This window comes from Halichoerus grypus, chromosome 6 (genome assembly GCF_964656455.1).
Source record: "Halichoerus grypus chromosome 6, mHalGry1.hap1.1, whole genome shotgun sequence".
Taxonomy (NCBI): Eukaryota; Metazoa; Chordata; class Mammalia; order Carnivora; family Phocidae; genus Halichoerus; species Halichoerus grypus.
Window position 1 is genome coordinate 93,734,530 of NC_135717.1, and position 19,701 is coordinate 93,754,230.

General features: G+C 39.6%; 1 pseudogene; it reads right to left on the reverse strand.

The window, feature by feature from the left end:
* Nucleotides 1–716: 716 nt before the first annotated feature.
* LOC118522523 (tubulin alpha-1C chain-like) lies at nucleotides 717–2,053 on the reverse strand (annotated as a pseudogene).
* Between the last annotated feature and the right edge of the window lie 17,648 nt (nucleotides 2,054–19,701).

The following is a 19,701-nucleotide window of genomic DNA, read 5'->3' on the forward strand; positions in this document are numbered from 1 at the left end:
AAAGCTCATGTGTTTAGAGAGCCAGACCTGGAGTCACTATCTTAGCCTAGACTACTTTCAGCTAAATTTCACCTCCTCTCTCATCTTGATTGCTCTTTAATCTTTTTAGATTCCAGTCAAGCACACTTTTTGAAGGGCTTGTCATTTCTCTTTGTTTTTGGAAATGTACCAAATACAAGACCTGCCATGTTCTGAGGACCTGAGGAACTCCTGCTCTGGCTTCTGTCTAGTTCTGGTGATCAGGATAACCAGGGATGATAAAGCTTTAAACAGCTGAGTCACACTAGTAACACAGAAAAGAGAAAGCTTGACAAATGGAGATGCTAATTAGCTAATTTGTCCACCTTGACTTTTGTTAAGTACTGCTCCATTGAACTGTTATTCTTCCATTTCTTGGAAGAATGCTGCAAGAAACATCCTTATGAAATCTGATACTACATTTGCATGTTATTAAGGGGGATGTTATTAAGGAAGTTGCCTATAACATGGCTCAGTGCCCCATTAGGTAAGTCCCATGTGAGAATTCCCATTTAGTTCTAAGTGCAAAGAAAAGTTCTGCTTTCTCTGACAAACCATTGCATCTTTAGTTCTCCCTTCTTTTTTTTTTTTCGCTTGAGACACTGATTGTATTTGTGGGGGGTTAGGGAAACAGTGGAATGAGAAATACAAAACTAGGGAGAGAGCAGACGTCACAGATGCCAGGACCCCTAGAACTCCTAGCTCTCATCCTCGCTGTCCATTGACTCTGTTCCCACTTCTTCATAATCCTTCTCCAGGGCAGCCAGGTCCTCTCTGGCCTCTGAGAACTCCCTTCCTCCATGCCTTCGCCCATGTCCCAGTGCACAAAGGCCCGTTTGGCATACATCAGGTCAAACTTGTGGTCGAGGTGGGCCCAGGCCTCGGCAATGGCTGTGGTATTGCTTAGCATGCAGACTGCCCGCTGCACCTTGGCCAGGTCGCCCCCAGGCCCCACTGTGGGGGGCTGGTAGTTAATGACAACCTTGAAACCTGTGGGACACCAGTCCACAAACTGGATGGTATGCTTGGTCTTGATAGTGGCAATGGCGGCATTCACATCCTTGGGCACCACTTTTCTGTGGTAGAGCATGCAGCAGGCCATGTATTTGCCATGACGGGGGTCACACTTGACCATCTGGTTGGAGGGCTCAAAGCAGGCGTTGGTGATCTCTGCCACTGACAGCTGCTCATGGTAGGCCTTCTCAGCTGAGATGATGGGGGAGTAGGTCACCAGGGGGAAGTGGATGCGGGGGTAGGGCACCAGGTTCGTCTGGAACTCTTTGAGGTCCACGTTGAGGACCCCGTCGAAGTGCAGGGAGGCCGTGATGGAGGACACAATCTGGTCGATGAGCCGGTTGAGGTTGGTCTAGGTGGGGCGCTCGATGTCCAGGTTGCGGTGGCAGATGTCATAGATGGCGTCGTCCACCATGAAGGCACAGTCCGAGTGCTCCAGGGTGGTGTGGGTGGTCAGGATGGAGTTGTAGGGTTCCACAACCACTGTGGATACTTGGGGGGTGGGGTAGATGGCAAATTCCAACTTGGACTTGGTGCCATAGTCAATAGAAAGCTGCTCCATCAACAGGGAGGTGAAGCCTGAGCCAGTGCCACCCCCAAAGCTATGGAAGATCAGGAAATCCTGAAGCCCGGTGCACCGGTCTGTCAGTTTTTGGATTTGGTCCAGCACAAGATTGATGATCTCCTTCCCCACAGTGTAGTGGCCTTGGGCATAGTTGTTGGCAGCATCTTCCTTGCCAGATATCAGCTGCTCAAGGTGGAAGAGCTGCCTATAAATGCCAGTTCTTACCCCATCTATGACAGCAGGCTCCAGGTCCACAAAGACAGCCCAGGGCACATGCTTGCCAGCCCTGGTCTCACTGAAGAATGTGTTGAAGGAGTCATCGCTGCCACCCAGCACCTTATCACTGGGCATGGTGCCATTGGGCTGGATGTTGTGCTCCAAGCAGTAGAGCTTCCAGCAGGCATTGCCCATCTGCACGCTCACCTGGCCCACATGGATGGAGATACACTCATGCATGGTTGTTCCGACAGGTGACGTTTGCCGAGGGTAGTTGACTGCAGACGCGTTACGAATCTCCAGCAACACCACCAATCCCCTTTAGTTCTCCCTTCTTAACAAAAATCAATCAGAATTTTCTTATCTCTTTGGCTAACTTAGAAAAATGAATTATATAAACACTTATGATCTCAATACTCTCTTTACTCCCTCCCTACACATCTTAAATTTTCCCAGGAATGATTTATTATTATTATTATTATTATTATAGTTTACTATTTTATTAGATGTGTTTTTGTGTGTTACTTGAAATTCTTTGCAAAATCTAGTTGATGTATAAAATATCTATTAAAAAGTTATAAATTGTGAGAATAACAACTGGGTGAGGAATGGGTTTTGTCCTTTATCTGGGAGACCAGATTTTTTCTTATAAAAGAAATTCTTTTTATTCTTTCTATTAGCGACAAAAAATATTTCCTCTACCCTCTCAGGTTGCTGAGTGGAGTCCTGCTAATTAAACTGATGAAAGACAGATTAGCAAGAGAAAAGCCAGATTTTTACTTGTGAATGTATATTGGTGTTTACAGAAAATGTGACTCAGGAGGCACTTAGAATTTGGGGCTTATATCCATCTTAATGAAGAAGGGTACTCATGGGAAAACAACTGACTTTTAGGAAAGATAAATGGACCCATAGAATAGATGGGAGATATGATAGTTTTGTGAGAATGTTTGTTTAGGCAATTCCTTATCCTGGTGCCAACTTCTTTTCTTTGGTGATAGGAGTCATTCTTCCCTGGTTATGAAAGTCCTGGGGAGGGATTAATTCTTTTGGAAGGCTCTGCTTTTAGGCAGGTAAAGGGAGTTCAGAAAAAAACAAAAACAAAGAACTCTTCACAGTGGTATGTTCTGGATCTATGTACTTTGAAAGATCACTGCCCTCAGGAGGAGAAGTTAATCTGGTTAGACCATTTGACATTGCAAAGTTCTTTCAAAAACCAGGACTTTTATTTAGCACGTCTCACATAAGGGTAGAACAGCTATTTTATTGAAAGAAGCACATATTGAAAGAAGTTGTTTCTTTCTGTGCTTTTATTTTGCCCTGTTATTTGTTTTGTTTTTAGTCTAACTAGGCTCACAGGTTCCTAATTACTTTATTCATGCCAGAATTAGAGAGTTAAGTACTGGATTAGGCAAAAGTTATTTCAAATACATAGGATTTGCTCAACCAGAAATAGTATCTTATAAAATTATGTTGTAGTATCAAGTCCAAGGTACATTCCCAGTCTGTCTACTCGTTTTTGTCTCAACTGTTTACCCTATTTGTTTGTTTCTTTAACTAAATCAATTCCCATTTATACTGTAATAATTTACTAAATTATCACTTTGTTACTTTTCTTGCATCCCTGCAACCAATCCATTTGTCCTACAATGTGGACAGTGTGATCTTTTAAAGGTAAGAGAGATTATTGAAAGTTGGAAACCTTTCATGGTTATCTACTGTCCTTAGAACAAAACCCTAACTTCTCAGCATGGCCCACAAAGCCCAGAATGACTTTGGTCCTGCAACTCATCTTGGGGCTCATTTCATATCATCTCCCCTTGCTCATTGCTTTCTGGACACAGTGGCTGTCGTTCTCTTCCTGCAGTTGTTGCCTAGGGCCTTTGTGCAAAGTGTTTCCCTTGCTTGGGCTATCTTTGTCCAGATTTTCTCATGATTGGTTCTCATCATTTGAGTATCACTTTTCCAGGGAAACTCTCTCTGACCTGTAGTCACCCTCTTACCCTATCCACTTTCTCTCACATCGCCTTGTTTTATTTTCTTCTGATCACCATTCCTATTGGAAATTGTTTACTTGTTTATTGTCCATCTCCTCCACAGAATGTAAATGTAAACTCAGTAAGACTAAGACGCTGTCTACTTTATTCTTTACTGTGATTTTATTACCTTCCTTAATATGTACTTACGGGTGATTGATTGAGTGAATCATGTCAAATAGAGAACAAAAATGATTGTACCACCTTCTAAAATAGAGTGATGTTTCCCATTCAGACAGTAAATTAATGGGACAGATGTGGAAATTGAATTTTGAATTTATTTTATATGAATATTTTAAAAATAATTTTACTCAAATGCGTGGGAAGACTTTCATATATATAATGCTTAAAATTTTGACATAAGCATAAACTGTTTTAAAAAAGATTTACTTATTTAGAGAGGAAGAGAGAGCATGAACAGGAGGGGCAGAGGGAAAGGGAGAGAGATAATCTCAAGCAGACTCTGTGCTGAGCTGACAGCAGGGCTGATCTCACCACCCTGAGATCACAACCTGAGTCAAAACCAAGAGTTGGATGCTTAACCTACTGTGCCACCCGGATGCCCCATGAAATAAGATAAACTTTCAGAAAGTTAGAAGTACGATACCAGAACCATTTTTTTTCCTGAACCATTTGGTAGTGTGTTACTTACTCCTGAATATTTTTATGTGTATTTCATGCTAAAGGATATTCTCCTGTTTAACCAAATTCAACCACCAAATGAGGAAATGTACATTGATTCATTAATCTGGTATATTTTTCGGGATCCATTAAAGTTTCATCAGTTGTTCCAATAATGCCAAAAAAAAAAAAAAAAAAAAAAAAATCCAGTAGACTAACTTGTTGCATGTAGTTGTCATTTCCCTTTAGCTTTTTTTACTTTGGAACAGTTCTTAGTCTTCTTAACTTTCACAGTCTGGACACTTCCTTTGTAATAAGGAAGTATTTTATGGGAAGGTACATTATAAAATATATAAAATATCTCTTTTTTTATCATACTATCAATTTATCCATTTAATTATATTTGTTTCTCATTTTATTCAATGTGTTATATTCCATTGCTATCTTTATTTAAAATGATCAAATTGCCCTCAATTTAACCAGTAGAAATTTGTTCAAGCTAGTTTCTGTGTCCTTTTGATGTATCTTCTTCATTCTTGCACATACACCTTTGCTCTCTGACATAACAAGATGTTCCAGGCTCATCTTGTATTTTCCTTGCTTTAATTTTGTCTATAATTAGCCATGTCCCCAAGGACCCTTAATTTCCTTTAGTGGAGAATGGTAATTAGAAACCAAGATCTGGACACCAAGTGTATTCCTTGTGACTGATATGTCATTGCTTCCAGGCCCTCACAGTGGGCTGACCTAAGGAATAAAAATACATGTAATATACATATTTATATTTATTTGTCTCTCTGTATCAATATCAATCTGTGTGTCAAAACTATAAATTCACACAATTCCTTCAATTCCAGTCTTCCTTAATCATATCCTAATCTGTCTCTTTGGGTGAGTTTACGTGTGATGACTTTATCAGCCTAACTGTCCCCTAAGTCTGGTCTAATCTTCAATTAAAAAAAAAAAATTCCATGATCATTGTATCTGTTGTCTGAGAAAAGCTGTGGGCAGGATTCTGGGGCAAGGCATAGGGGAATATGTTAAGAAGTGTATACTAAATATTAAATGATTGTATAATAAGTTTTCATAACTATCATACTTTTTGTTAAAATTCATAATAATGTAGCACCTTTTCCTATTTCTACAATCTGAATTCAGGGAATCACTGTTTATGTTTTTGCTGCTTTTTTAAAGCTAAGGATAAGCTTCTCAATACTCTTGAAGTTTGACTACTTCGCTTATTTTATATATATATATATATATTTATCATGTTTATATGATATAGGACATAGTTGTGTAAAAATAGGATCAACTTATGATCTGGGAGTAGGTAAAATGAGATGTTTAGCAATTTTAGGATTCCTCAATAAACATCAATGCCAAATCATCTTATACCCGGTAAATGCCAAGCAGTTGAGAAGGAAGACAGCAAGTATTTGGGCAGTCGGAAATAAGGTGCCCGGGGGGAAGAGCAAGATGGCGGAGGAGTAGGAGACCTAAATTTCGTCTGGTCCCAGGAATTCAGCTAGATAGGGATCAAACCATTCTGAACACCTACCAACTCAACAGGAGATCGAAGAAAAGAATAGCAGCAACTCTTGGAACAGAAAAGCGACCACTTTCTGGAAGGTAGGATGTGCGAAGTGAATCCGAGGCGATATTCGGGAAGATAGATGGTGGGGGAGGGGGCCTCTGTCAGCCGCTACTGGCAAGAGAGCAGCAGAGCACAAAGTCGGAACTTTTAGAAGTCGGCTCCGCTGAGGGACGTCACTCCAGTGGCTAAGCGGGGGGTGGAACCCTCGCTGGGACAGTGTGGTCTCGGGACCCTCAGGGTCACAGAAAGACCGGGGGTGCCTGAGTGCGGCAGAGCTCCCAGGTATCAGAGCAGGGAAGCTGGCTGCAGAGACAGAGCAGAGGAGTGGGCTCTCAGCTCGGCGTTGCCATAAACCGTGATCCGTGGCACAGTCGGGCCACTGCTCCTCCAGCAGGGACCCAACAAGCAGCAGATCTGGAGAGACTCCCCTTCCTTCCCCAGGAGGAGTGGGGCGGGAGCGCACCACAGGGATCTGCTGGGTTTGGAGACTCCACACGGGTTCGGGTGCCAGAGATAGAAACGCTCGGTCACAGGCTGGTGAGCACAGAGTGCAGCCGGAGACCGGGGAGATGGGAGTGATTGATGCTTTTCTCTGGGGACTCACTGAGGAGTGGGGCCCCGAGTTCTTGCCTCTTCCGGGGCAGAGATTGGGAAGCCGCCATTTTCACTCTTGTCCTCCAAAGCTGTACAGAAAGCTTGCAGGGAACAAAAGCTCCCGAGACCAAACCTGAGCAGATTACTTAGCCCCGACCCGGCAAGGGCGGGCAATTCTGCCTCCGGCAAAGACATTTGGGAACCACGGCAACAGGCCCCTCCTCCAGAAGATCAGCAAGAACAGCCAGCCAGGACCAAGTTTACCAATCAATGAGAACAGCAGAACTCCAGCACTAGGGGAATATTGCACATAGAAATCATGGCTTTTTTACCATGATTCTTTAGTCTTTCACAGTTAATTTTTTTTTAACTTTTTTTTTTTTGAATTTTTCTTTTTCCCTTTTTCAACCAACATCTTATCAATCCCTTTTTAAAAAAATCTTTTTTATTTTTCATTTTTAGAGTCATATTCTATCCCTTCATAGTAGTTAACCTTATTTTTGGTATATATATATATAAGTTCTCTCTTTAAAATTTTGGGATACAGTTTCTTCTAACAGACCAAAATATACCCTAAATCTCTAGTGTATGGCTTTATTCTAGTCTCCTGCCTGATCAAATTCTCTCTCCCCCCCTTTTTTTTAAATCCTCTTCTTTCTTTATTCAGCCAACTTCTTATCAATTCCTTTTATAAAATCTTTTATAATTTTCATCTTGACAGTCATATTCCATCACTTCATTGTATTTACCCTTATTTTTGTACATATATAAGTTTTTCTTTCTTTAAAATTTTGGGAGCCACATTCTTCTAACAGACCAAAATACACACAAAATCTAGTGTGCGGCATTGATCTATGCACCAGCCTGATCATATTTGATCATATTCTGGTTTTTTGTTTGTTTTTATCTTTTTCTTTTTCTTTTTTTTCTTTTTTCTTTCTTTTCCTTTCTTTTCCCCCGGTTTCAGGTCTCTTCTGATTTGTTTAGTGTATGTCTTTCTGGGGTTGTTGTTACCCTGTTAGCATTTTGTTCTCTTATTCATCTATTCTCCTCTGGACAAAATGATAAGATGGAAAAAATCAGCCCCCAAAAAAGAACAAGAGGCAGTACTGACTGCTAGGAATCTAATCAATACGGACATTAGTAAGATGTCGGAACTAGAGTTCAGAATGACGATTTTAAAGATACTAGCTGGGCTTGAAAAAAGCATGGAAGATACTAGAGAAACCCTTTCTGGAGAACTAAAAGAACTAAAATCTAGCCAAATCGAAATCAAAAAGGCTATTAATGAGGTGCAATCAAAACTGGAGGCTCTTAACTGCTAGGATAAATGAGGCAGAAGAGAGAATTAGGGATCTAGAAGACCAAATGATGGAAAATAAAGAAGCTGAGAAAAAGAGAGATAAACAACTACTGGATCACGAGGGCAGAATTCGAGAGATAAGTGATAACATAAGACGAAACAATATTAGAATAATTGGGATCCCAGAAGAAGAAGAAGAGAGAGAGGGGCAGAATATTGGAGCAAATTATAGCAGAGAACTTCCCTAATTTGGGGAAGGAAACAGTCATCAAAATCCAGGAGGCACAGAGAACCCCCCTCAAAATCAATAAAAAAGGTCAACACCCCGACATCTAATAGTAAAACTTATGAATCTCAGAGACAAAGAGAAAATCCTGAGCAGCTCGGGAGAAGAGATCTGTAACCTACAATGGTAGAAACTTTAGATTGGCCACAGACCTATCCACAGAGACCTGGCAGGCCAGAAGGGACTGGCATGATATCTCCAGAGCACTAAATGAGAAAAATATGCAGCCAAGAGTACTATATCCAGCTAGGCTGTCATTGAAAATAGAAGGAGAGATAAAAAGCTTCCAGGACAAAGAAAAACTAAAGGAATTTGCAAACACGAAACCAGCCCTACAAGAAATACTGAAAGGGGTGCTCTAAACAGAGAGCCTAAAAGTAACATAGACCAGAAAGGAACACAGACAATATACAGTAACAGTCACCTTACAGGCAATACAATGGCACTAAATTCATATCTTTCCATAGTTACCCTGAATATAAATGGGCTAAATGCCCCAATCAAAAGACACAGGCTATCAGATTGGATAAAAAAACAAGACCCATTGATATACTTTTTGCAAGAGACTCATTTTAGACCCAAAGACACCTCCAGATTGAAAGTGAGGGGGTGGAAAACCATTTACCATGCTAATGGACACCAAAAGAAAGCTGGGGTGGCAATCCTTATATCAGACAAATTAGATTTTATTTTATTTTTTATTTTTTTTTAAAGATTTTTATTTATTTGACAGAGAGAGATACAGCGAGAGAGGGAACACAAGCAGGGGGAGCGGGAGAGGGAGAAGCAGGCTTCCCGCAGAGCAGGGAGCCCCACGTGGGGCTCGATCCCAGGACCCTGGGATCATGACCTGAGCCGAAGGCAGACGCTTAACGACTGAGCCACCCAGGCGCCCCAGACAAATTAGATTTTAAACCAAAGACTATAATAAGAGATGAGGAAGGACACTATATCCTACTTAAAGGGTCTATCCAACAAGAAGATCTAACAATTGTAAATATCTATGCCCCTAACATGGGAGCAGCCAATTATATAAGCCAATTAATAACAAAAGCAAAGAAACACATCGACAACAATACAGTAATAGTGGGGGACGTTAACACCCCCCTCACTGAAATGGACAGATCATCTAAGCAAAAGATCAACAAGGAAATAAAGACTTTAAATGACACACTGGACCAAATGGACTTCACAGATATATTCAGAACATTCCATCCCAAAGCAACAGAATACACATTCTCCTCTAGTGCCCATGGAACATTCTCCAGAATAGATCACATCCTAGGTCATAAATCAGGTCTCAACCGGTACTAAAAGATTGGGATCATTCCCTGCCTATTTTCAGACCACAATGCTTTGAAATTAGAACTCAGTCACAAGAGGAAAGTTGGAAAGAACTCAAATACATGGAGGCTAAAGAGCATCCTTTAAAAGAATGAATGGGTCAACCAGGAAATTAAGAATTAAAAAAATTCATGGAAACCGATGAAAATGAAAACACAACTGTTCAAAATCCTTGGGATGCAGCAAAGGCAGTACTAAGACAATAGCAATACAAGCCTTTCTCAAGAAACAAGAAAGGTGTCAAATACACAACCTAACCCTACACCTAAAGGAGCTGGAGAAAGAACAGCAAATAAAGCCTAAACCCAGCAGGAGAAGAGAAATAATAAAGATCAGAGCAGAAATCAATGAAATAGAAACCAAAAGAACAGTAGAACAGATCAACGAGACTAGGAGCTGGTTCTTTAAAAGAATTAACAAGATTGATAAACCCCTGGCCAGACTTATCAAAAAGAAAAGAGAAATGACCCAAATCAACAAAATCATGAATGAAAGAGGAGAGATCACAACCAACACCAAAGAAATACAAATAATTATAAGAACATATTATGAGCAACTCTATGCCAGCAAATTAGATAATCTGGAAGAAATGGATGCATTCCTAGAAATGTATCAACTACCAAAACTGAACCAGGAAGAAATAAAAAACCTGAACAGACCTATATCCACTAAGGAAATTGAAGCAGTCATCAACAGTCTCCCAACAAACAAAAGCCCAGGGCCAGATGGCTTCCCAGGGGAATTCTACCAAACATTTCAAGAAGAATTAATACCTATTCTTCTGAAACTGTTCCAAAAAATAGAAATGGAAGGAAAACTTCCAAACTCGTTTTATGAGGCAACCATTACCTTGATCCCCAAACCAGACAAAGATGCCATCAAAAAGGAGAATTACAGACCAATATCCTTGATGAACATGGATGCCAAAATTCTCACCAAAATACTAGGCAATAGGATGCAACAGTACATTAAAAGGATTATTCACCATGACCAAGTGGGATTTATCCCTGGGCTGCAAGGTTGATTCAACATCCGCAAATCAATCAATGTGATACAATACATTAATAAAAGAAAGGACAAGAATCATATGATCCTCTCAATAGATGCAGAAAAAGCATTTGACAAAGTACAGCATCCTTTCTTGATCAAAACTCTTCAGAGTATAGGGATAGAGGGTACATACCTCAATATCATAAAAGCCATCTATGAAAAACCTACAGCGAATATCATTCTCAATGGGGAAAAACTGAGAGCTTTCCCCCTAAGGTTAGGAACACGGCAGGGATGTCCACTATCACCACTGCTATTCAACATAGTATTAGAAGTCCTAGCCACAGCAATCAGGCAACAAAAAGAAATAAAAGGCATCCAAATCGGCAAAGAAGAAGTCAAACTCTCACTCTTTGCAGATGACATGATACTTTATGTGGAAAACCCAAAAGACTCCACCCCAAAACTGCTAGAACTCATACAGGAATTCAGTAAAGTGGCAGGATAGAAAATCAATGCACAGAAATCAGTGGCATTCCTATACACCAGCAACAAGACAGAAGAAAGAGAAATTAAGGAGTCGATCCCATTTACAATTGCACCCAAAACCATAAGATACCTAGGGATAAATCTAACCCAAGAGGCAAAGAATCTGTACTCAGAAAACTATAGAATACTCATGAAAGAAATTGAGGAAGACACAAAAAAATGGAAAAACGTTCCATGCTCATGGATTGGAAGAACAAATATTGTGAAGATGTCAATGCTACCTAGACCAATCTACACATTTAATGCAATCCCCATCAAAATACCATCCACTTTTTTCAAAGAAATGGAACAAATAATCCTAAAATTTGTATGGAACCAGAAAAGACTCCGAATAGCCAGAGGAATGTTGAAAAAGAAAAGCAAAGCTGGCGGCATCACAATTCCGGACTTCAAGCTCTATTACAAGGCTGTCATCATCAAGACAGTATGGTAGTGGCACAAAAACAGACACATAGATCAATGGAACAGAAGAGAGAGCCCAGAAATGGACCCTCAACTCTATGGTCAACTATTCTTCCACAAAGCAGGAAAGAATGTTCAATGGAAAAAAGACAGCCTCTTCAACAAATGGTGTTGGGAAAATTGGACAGCCACATGCAGAAGAATGAACTGGACTATTTCCTTACACCACACACAAAAATAGACTCAAAATGGATGAAAGACCTAAATGTGAGACAGGAATCCATCAAAATCCTAAAGGAGAACACAGGCAGCAACCTCTCCGACCTCAGCCGCAGCAACTTCTTCCTAGAAACATCGCCAAAGGCAAGGGAAGCAAGGGTCAAAATGAGCTATTGGGACTTCATCAAGATAAGAAGCTTTTGCACAGCAAAGGAAACAGTCAACAAAACCAAAAGACAACTGACAGAATGGGAGAAGATATTTGCAAATGACATATCAGATAAAGGGCCAGTATCCAAAATGTATAAAGAACTTATCAAACTCAACACCCAAAGAACAAAGAATCCAATCAAGAAATGGGCAGAAGACATGAACAGACATTTTTCCAAAGAAGACATCCAAATGGCCAACAGACACATGAAAAAGTGCTCAACATCGCTCGGCATCAGGGAAATCCAAATCAAAAGCTCAATGAGATACCACCTCACACCAGTCAGAATGGCTAAAATTAACAAGTCAGGAAAGGACAGATGTTGGCGGGGATGCGGAGAAAGGGGAACCCTCCTACACTGCTGGTGGGAATGCAAGCTGGTGCAGCCACTCTGGAAAACAGTATGGAGGTTCCTCAAAAAGTTGAAAATAGAGCTACCATACGATCCAGCAATTGCACTACCGGGTATTTACCCCAAAGGTACAAATTGAGTGATCCAAAGGGGCACATGCACCCCGAAGTTTATAGCAGCAATGTCCACAATAGCCAAACTATGGAAAGAGGCTAGATGCCCATTGACAAATGAATGGACAAAGAAGATGTGGCATACACACATACACACACACACACACACACACACACACACACACACACGCACACTGGAATATTATGCAGCCATCAAAAGGAATGAAATCTTGCCATTTGCAATGACGTGCATGGAACTAAAGGGTATTATGGTGAGCGAAATAAGTCAATCAGAGAAAGACATGTATCATATTGATCTCACTGATATGAGGAATTCTTTTTATTTTTTTTATTATTTTTTATTTTTATTTTTTAAAGATTTTATTTATTTATTTGACAGAGAGAGACACAGTGAGAGAGGGAACACAAGCAGGGGGAGTGGGAGAGGGAGAAACAGGCTTCCCTCAGAGCAGGGAGCCCGATGTGGGGCTGGGCTCAATCCCAGGACCCTGGGATCATGACCTGAGCCGAAGGCAGACGCTTAACGACTGAGCCACCCAGGCGCCCCATGATATGAGGAATTCTTAATCTCAGGAAACAAACTGAGGGTTGCTGGAGTGGTGGGGGGTCGGAGGGATGGGGTGGCTGGGTGATAGACATTGGGGAGGGTATGTGTTATGGTGAGCGCTGTGAATTATGTAAGACTGTTGAATCACAGACCTGTACCTCTGAAACAAATAATACATTATATGTTTAAGAAAAAAAAAAACAACAGGAGGGGAAAAATGAAGGAGGGCAAATCGGAGGGGGAGACTAACCATGAGAGACTATGTACTCTGAGAAACAAACTGAGGGTTCTAGAGGGGAGAGAGGGGATGGGTTAGCCTGGTGATGGGTATTAAAGAGGGCACATATTGAATGGAGCCCTGGGTGTTATACGCAAACAATGAATCATGGATCACTACATCAAAAACTAATGATGTAATGTATGGTGATTAAGATAAGATAATAATAATAATAATAATAATAATAAAGTAACAACAAAAAAACAAATAAGGTGCCCAGATCAGTGAAAATATCAGCTCTGCCTAATGACTGCATAACAATTCCAAATACAACCTTAATATTTTCATAAACTTACGTGAATGAGAATTGGCCATTAAAATATGAAAGTCCACTCTTCTATCAGTGCAAAGGGGATAGTGATGGTAATCATGAAGAACAAAAGGACTGGCATCGGTAGTAGAAGAGTGAGCACACGGAGGAGCTGGTGGTGCTCAGGCCACTTTCCCTGAAAGTGGAAGGTAATTCACGTGGGAGGCAAGGTGAACACAAAACATCTTGCCAATTCAATGCCCATTTTCAAGTTCAGCCTTAGTAAGATTCCAAGTTGGTCAAAGAAATGAAGGTCAGTATTAATTTAAAATCAAAACATTGTGCCTGGAGTCCTTACTAACACATTCCTTTTGAGACCCAGATCTAAATGCTCACCCCCATCCCCCTTTTTTTGTTTGTTGGCTATAAAGCTCTCCAGGAGTACCTGAAAAGCAGTTGCTTTTCCTGTTTATCAGGAAAGAAAGCTAATGGGAAAAATAGTATTTGCATTGAAATAGTTTTTACCTAATTTTTAATCTCGTTTTTTAAAAAAGAAGCAAAAAGATGTTTGTAAAAGAGGCACATTAAGAAAATATCTTAAGGATACTGAATAGTTTAAGATTTGCTGTTACTTTATTTTCATGATTTTAATTGTGATATAGGTTGTTAGTTTTCTATTAGTTTTTTTATTACAGTCATTATTGCTTTATAAAATAATGCTATTAAACTAATGATCTACAACACAAAGGGGAATTGGTTTATTCTGGCTTTCAATGCTTCTGGAAAGATTAATTTTGGTAAAACCATTCTTTACTTCTTAACAGTACTATGGCTTGAAAAAATAGAGGAACCTGGCGGGAACAAATCCATCTGGACTATAAGCTTAGTTTCATTATCATGAAAAAAAGAAGATTCGGTTCAAATTCTTTGATTTTTCAATTTCCTTGTTGTTGTTAAAATGCTATTATTAGTGCTGTAAATGGCCATTATCTAGAGCTCAGGAATTTATTCCTTTTGATGTATGAAGATGGAGCAAAGGTAAAGTTCCAATACTGTCATGGACCCAATACTGTATTGATTCCTCTTTGCCACTAGATGTCCCTGTATAGATGTTCCTTCTACCTGAGAGGCTTTAAAAAGAAGCCAACAAAATCAGAGGGATGTTTGCTCCTCCTAAGCCCTTTTCACTTACTCTGTTTTAGCACCCTGGTACTGACCAGATGCTTTGTCCTTTTTTTTTTTTTTTCTGGAGGATTAATATCAGAGGACAAGACAGAACTTGAACTACACAAAAAGTGACCAAAGTTAGGCTTGCACATTGGTCTGAACATATACATATTAACCACTCATCCTGGAAAGTATGAGAATCCCAACAGATACAATTTAAATTTACAGATAGATTTCAATTAAGCATGTTAAAATGTGGAGGGGCTTAGGTTTGAATTAGATAACCAAAATGGAAGATAATTTAAAATTACTTAGTAATAAAATAGGTTTGTATATGTTTAGTATATGAGAGTGGTGTCCTGGGAATTTAACAAATTTCAATAATAGAAATACAGGTTAATATTAATCCCCAAGGGAACTTGGAGCTTATCTCATAATTCTTTGTTTTTCATACTTAACAAAGATCAACCATGCTAGCTACCAGAACAATGTGACATGATAGTTAAACCTGAGTTCATTTCTTTACAAGTTTGTTTAATGTTTGGTTCTCTGTTTACTTGGAAAGGAAGGGAGTAACTCAGTGTTCTGATTCCAAATGTCTTTGCAGTTTTGGGTTGTATGAAATCATAAGACTGGATTAGAATAATAATGAAATTTCTTGTTATACTCTGTTTTGAAATGATCAGAATCATTCAATAAGCTTTTGGTAGTAAAATACAATGTTAATAATTTTTCTATTTAAAACCTGAATTTGATTAAAAACTTCTGGGGAAATAATTATTTATTTGAACCAATGGATTATTTCAAAAGGGTTATATCCTGCATTTATTTTTTTAAATTTTTTATTACCATAATATATTATTTTTTCAGGGGTACAGGTCTGTTATTCATCAGTCTTACACAATTCATAGCGCTCACCATAGTACATACCCTCCCCAAAGTCCATCACCCAGCCACCCCATCCCCCTCCTCCCCATCCCCCTACACTCCAGCAGCCCTCAGTTTGTTTCCTGAGAGAGAAACCCTCTCTGGTTTCATCTTGTTTCATTTTTCCCTCCCTTCCCTTATGATCCTCTGTCTTGTTTCTCAAATTCCTCTTATCAGTGAGATCATATGATACTTTTCTTTCTCTGATTGACTTATTTTGCTTAGCATAATACCCTCTAGTTCCATCCATGTCATTGCAAATAGCAAGATTTCATTTTTGATGGCTGTATAATATTCCAGTGTGCGTGCGTGTGTGTGTGTGTGTGTGTGTGTGTGTGTGTGTGTGTGTGTATGCCACATCTTCTTTGTCCATTCATTTGTCAATGGGCATCTAGCCTCTTTCCATAGTTTGGCTATTGTGGACATTGCTGCTATAAACTTCGGGGTGCATGTGCCCCTTTGGATCACTCAATTTGTACCTTTGGGGTAAATACCCGGTAGTGCAATTGCTGGATCGTATGGTAGCTCTATTTTCAACTTTTTGAGGAACCTCCATACTGTTTTCCAGAGTGGCTGCACCAGCTTGCATTCCCACCAGCAGTGTAGGAGGGTTCCCCTTTCTCCGCATCCCCGCCAACATCTGTCCTTTCCTGACTTGTTAATTTTAGCCATTCTGACTGGTGTGAGGTGGTATCTCATTGAGCTTTTGATTTGGATTTCCCTGATGCCGAGCGATGTTGAGCACTTTTTCATGTGTCTGTTGGCCATTTGGATGTCTTCTTTGGAAAAATGTCTGTTCATGTCTTCTGCCCATTTCTTGATTGGATTCTTTGTTCTTTGGGTGTTGAGTTTGATAAGTTCTTTATACATTTTGGATACTGGCCCTTTATCTGATATGTCATTTGCAAATATCTTCTCCCATTCTGTCAGTTGTCTTTTGGTTTTGTTGACTGTTTCCTTTGCTGTGCAAAAGCTTCTTATCTTGATGAAGTCCCAATAGCTCATTTTGACCCTTGCTTCCCTTGCCTTTGGCAATGTTTCTAGGAAGAAGTTGCTGCGGCTGAGGTCGGAGAGGTTGCTGCCTGTGTTCTCCTTTAGGATTTTGATGGATTCCTGTCTCACATTTAGGTCTTTCATCCATTTTGAGTCTATTTTTGTGTGTGGTGTAAGGAAATAGTCCAGTTCATTCTTCTGCATGTGGCTGTCCAATTTTCCCAACACCATTTGTTGAAGAGGCTGTCTTTTTTCCATTGAACATTCTTTCCTGCTTTGTGGAAGAATAGTTGACCATAGAGTTGATGGTCCATTTCTGGGCTCTCTCTTCTGTTCCATTGATCTATGTGTCTGTTTTTGTGCCACTACCATACTGTCTTGATGATGACAGCCTTGTAATAGAGCTTGAAGTCCGGAATTGTGATGCCGCCAGCTTTGCTTTTCTTTTTCAACATTCCTCTGGCTATTCGGAGTCTTTTCTGGTTCCATACAAATTTTAGGATTATTTGTTCCATTTCTTTGAAAAAAGTGGATGGTATTTTGATGGGGATTGCATTAAATGTGTAGATTGGTCTAGGTAGCATTGACATCTTCACAATATTTGTTCTTCCAATCCATGAGCATGGAACGTTTTTCCATTTTTTTGTGTCTTCCTCAATTTCTTTCATGAGTATTCTATAGTTTTCTGAGTACAGATTCTTTGCCTCTTGGGTTAGATTTATCCCTAGGTATCTTATGGTTTTGGGTGCAATTGTAAATGGGATCGACTCCTTAATTTCTCTTTCTTCTGTCTTGTTGCTGGTGTATAGGAATGCCACTGATTTCTGTGCATTGATTTTCTATCCTGCCACTTTACTGAATTCCTGTATGAGTTCTAGCAGTTTTGGGGTGGAGTCTTTTGGGTTTTCCACATAAAGTATCATGTCATCTGCAAAGAGTGAGAGTTTGACTTCTTCTTTGCCGATTTGGATGCCTTTTATTTCTTTTTGTTGCCTGATTGCTGTGGCTAGGACTTCTAATACTATGTTGAATAGCAGTGGTGATAGTGGACATCCCTGCCGTGTTCCTAACCTTAGGGGGAAAGCTCTCAGTTTTTCCCCATTGAGAATGATATTCGCTGTAGGTTTTTCATAGATGGCTTTTATGATATTGAGGTATGTACCCTCTATCCCTATACTCTGAAGAGTTTTGATCAAGAAAGGATGCTGTACTTTGTCAAATGCTTTTTCTGCATCTATTGAGAGGATCATATGATTCTTGTCCTTTCTTTTATTAATGTATTGTATCACATTGATTGATTTGCGGATGTTGAACCAACCTTGAAGCCCAGGAATAAATCCCACTTGGTCGTGGTGAATAATCCTTTTTTTTTTTTTTTAAGATTTTATTTATTTATTCATTTGACACAGAGCAAGCACAAGTAGGGGAGCAGCAGGCAGAGGGAGAGGGAGAAGCAGGCTTCCCACCGAGCAGAGAGCCCGATGCAGGGCTCGATCCCAGGGCCCTAGGATCATGACCTGAGCCAAAGGCAAGACGCTTAGTGACTGAGCCACCCAGGCACCCTGTTAATAATCCTTTTAATGTACTCTTGGATCCTATTGGCTAGTATTTTGGTGAGAATTTTTGCATCCATGTTCATCAGGGATATTGTTCTGTAGTTCTCCTTTTTGATGGGGTCTTTGGTTTGGGATTAAGGTAATGCTGCCCTCATAAAATGAGTTTGGAAGTTTCCCTTCCATTTCTGTTTTTTGGAACAGATTCAGAAGAATAGGTATTAATTCTCCTTTAAAAGTTTGGTTATATCCTGCATTTAAAATACTATCAAGTATTCATTTATCATTTCAATATATTCTATCTAGTTCTGTGGTTATTATTTAATCTTTTATAATGCTGATTTATATTTCATGACATACTTACTATAATTCAGTATAGGAATAATATAGGGAAATAAAAAATAGTACCAAATAACCAAAATTAATTTAACTTTTTTTCTTTTTTAAAGAAAGCATCTATATTTTGGGATTGTTTTTATGCAAACTTTCTTCTCAGTGTTGAAGAAAAAGATACAAGTGGATACTCAGTCTTCTGTTTCCCTCAGTGCAAAGTGATCTTTGAGAAATGGAGATATTTGAGCAAGCTTCGAAGATGGTAATGAGTGAAGGAGATTGACAAAGGCAATTATTAATACTGTCTCTTAAAAATAGGAAGAAAATTTTTACAACCTAAAACCTCAGCAAAATTCTTGAAATTATTTCTGAATGAAGTTTGCAAGGCCTTTAGAGAAGGAAAAGGTGATTTTTTTTTAATTTAATTTTTTTTTTTTTTAAAGATTTTATTTATTTGAGAGAGAGAATGAGCAGGGAGAGCAGCAGAGGGAGAGGGAGAAGCCGACACTCTGCTGAGCAGGGAGCCTGATGCGTGGCTCTTCCTTGTACTTTGGGATCATGACCTGAGCCGAAGGGAGACGCTTAACTGACTGATCCACCCAGGCGCCCCGGAAAAGGTGATTATTAAAAATAAGCATATAGAAAAAAAAGTCAGGTAAGAGTTGGAGAGGATGTGGAGAATAACCCTGATTCACTGTTGGTAAAAATATAAGGTGGTGCAGCCAATTTGGAAGTCTGGCAGTTCCTCAAATGATTAAATATGGAGTTACCATATGACTCAGCAAATGGTTGGTTAGATGTCCAAGAGAAATGAAAACATATGTTCCCACGAAAACATGTACCGAAATGTTCCAGCAGCATCATTCATAATAGCCAAAAGGTGGAAACAACCCAAATGGCTGTCAGTGGACAAATGGATAAACACAATGTGGTATGTGCATTCAGTGAAATACTGTTCAACCATAGAGAGGAATGAAGTACTGACACATGATGCAACATGGAATAAGCTTGAAAACGTTATATTAAGTGAAAGAAGCCAGTTACCAAAGACCACATAATAATATGATTCCATTCACAGGTAAGTCCAGAATAGGTGAACTCATGTAGACAAAGTAGATTAGTGGTTGCCTAGGGCTGGAGGAGATGGACAGATTGGAGGGTGACAGTTAAAGGATACAGGGTCTCTACAATACTAAAAACTAATGA